General features: G+C 27.7%; 1 long non-coding RNA gene across 1 annotated transcript; it reads right to left on the reverse strand.

Annotated features, from left to right (window-relative positions):
- Positions 1-1264: 1264 nt before the first annotated feature.
- On the reverse strand, positions 1265-1941 carry LOC111689571. The gene is made up of 3 exons (XR_006940241.1): positions 1827-1941; positions 1619-1730; positions 1265-1554 (listed from the first exon to the last, which is right to left on the reverse strand). It is a non-coding gene; the product is annotated as an uncharacterized LOC111689571 (long non-coding RNA).
- Positions 1942-2405: the final 464 nt, after the last annotated feature.

A 2405-nucleotide genomic window follows, 5' to 3' on the forward strand; every position in this document is an offset into this window, starting at 1 on the left:
TTACTAACTTACTAACTTACTAACTTACTAACTTACTAACTTACTAACTTACTAACTTACTAACTTACTAACTTACTAACTTACTAACTTACTAACTTTCTAACTTACGAACATACTAACTTACTAACTAACTACTATAATCTCCGATGTAAGCTGGAGGAAAAACGTTTTTATTAGCCCAATTCTAAATTTGATTAAAATTTATAGATATATTTAAAAAAATATTTTTTTCATAAAGAAACTTTTATTTTGAATTTTATCTTGATTCCAAAGATCTAAAGAAAGATCTAAAGAAATTTATTGGTAAAAAAGATAATAAGTTGTGCACAATTTCATAAATGTCTTTGGACATTTAATGCATTTTTAATGGGGATTTTGCATAAAGCCCAAATCGGACGGCCTGGTTGTATGAAATCTACCGATTTCAATCATTTTCAATAGGCTTTGTCTCTGTGGCAAAGAAAAACGTTTGGTTCAAATTGTGCTTTACGCACAAAGTTCACATGAACAGTCAGCCGGCAATATGGACAGACGGATGGACAGACATCGACTCAGAAAGTATTTATCAGTCGATCGGTATACTTTAAGTTCGATGTATAGCACCGATATTTTTGTGCATTACAAACATCCACACAAACGTATAATATTCTTCCCACTACAGTGGGGAATGAAAAACATTTTTTTTATAATAAATAATACAAAATATTTATATAAAACTCATTAATTGATAAGAAATATTTATATTTAAAAGAAATATATGGCGTCATAAATTCTTAACAAAATCAATGACCGTTTGTGTGGTTACTGTTTGTTGTACCCTACACGACTTTAAGAGAGTATATTAGTTTTTTGTTGATGTTTGTAAGGTACACAAAAAGTCGTCATTCGGCTAAGAATCGGTTTCTGAGTCGATTATGCTATGTCCTCCTGTCCTTCCGTCTGGATGTCTGTCTGTCTGTGTGTCCATGTAAACCAATTTTTCACCCAAAAATGAAGTCTATTGATAACTGATTTAGGGTATCATATGGTCGGCCAAGCCCAACTATACTTTCTTATTTGTTTTTTATTATTTTTAATATTTTCTTGTAATAAAAGTTTATTATCGAAATGATTTTTTATTAACTCAAGTTTATGAAGTTTGTTTCACAATGCAAAATGCTTAAGTCAAAGTTTGATATGTTTAAGAAAGAAATCTGCTATATAAAAGTTAAAAAAAATTGAAAAAAAAACCACATGAACACTCAATGGAATGATGTTTCTAAAGTTTATGTGAAAAAATTTATGTTTTGAAGCTTATTGAAGAGTTAATTAAATTTACCACAAACATATCAAAAAGGAAAAGAGAAAGTATTTTTTTAAGTTTTTTTTGTGGTTTTACGGAACAATAGTAAAGTTAATATTTTAGAGATTAAAAGAAAATCCAAAAAAAAAGAAATGATATTGAAAGCCTAAAGTAAGGGAAATAAAAGAATTTAAGAATATCATCACCACTTGATATCCATTTCCAAACTCCTTCCAATTTGTAGTCATCTAACCACCACGTCAAATATTGATCTATGATAAAACATATACATATGAAAACAACATAAACATGAAATTTTTTAACCCAACAACTCACTATATCTTAGGCCTATAAGTGATTTCAGGAAATCAAATTCTTCTTGATTTCTCACCGTTAATAGTCTCATGTTCATATTTTTGCAAATGCTAAGGGCATTAAGCCAGGTCACCTGAAGTAAAAAGTTTACCAAAATCTTAAATCTTAAATTTTAAAATTTAATTTTTTATTTATTATTTATTTTCAAAATAATAAACTTTATTTTTACTTGTATTCGTAGAATTGACGTAAGAATTTCGTAGAACAACAAAAAGTACAATGATTAATATTATTTGCAAAATATGCTGTTTTACTCGTATCTTCTCAAATAAAGCAAACATTCTGTTTAACTTGTAATTAAATACTAAAACTCTAGCTTAAAGTAAATGCTAAAAAAGTAACTTGTTTTAATAAAAATAGAAAATTAATTGAGTTAATTAAGTATTTCAAAGAAAATTATAAAAATGCTGTTTCATGCAGCTCAGAGATAAAAAAGATAAATACTTTTTTCACAAAAAATTGAGTTTTTCATTCTCTTTGACAATAGATCCACTTATATGATTTTGATTATGAAAAAATATCAGCTTGACCGTCCCATCCAACGTAGGGAGCAATAGTTTTGCTCAATTTTGCACAATTGAGTTTAAAACACCCATGAATTTTATTATACTTCGCTGTAAACTTGCTTTTGATAACACTCTTTAGAAAACATTCAATTGGGAATACGTCAATACTGGCTTTATTCTAATGAAGTACATTAAAACATTCAGTACTAAGCTTAGTAAACATCAATTGGTTTTAGAAATGA

Source organism: Lucilia cuprina, chromosome 2, assembly GCF_022045245.1.
Source record: "Lucilia cuprina isolate Lc7/37 chromosome 2, ASM2204524v1, whole genome shotgun sequence".
NCBI lineage: Eukaryota > Metazoa > Arthropoda > Insecta > Diptera > Calliphoridae > Lucilia > Lucilia cuprina.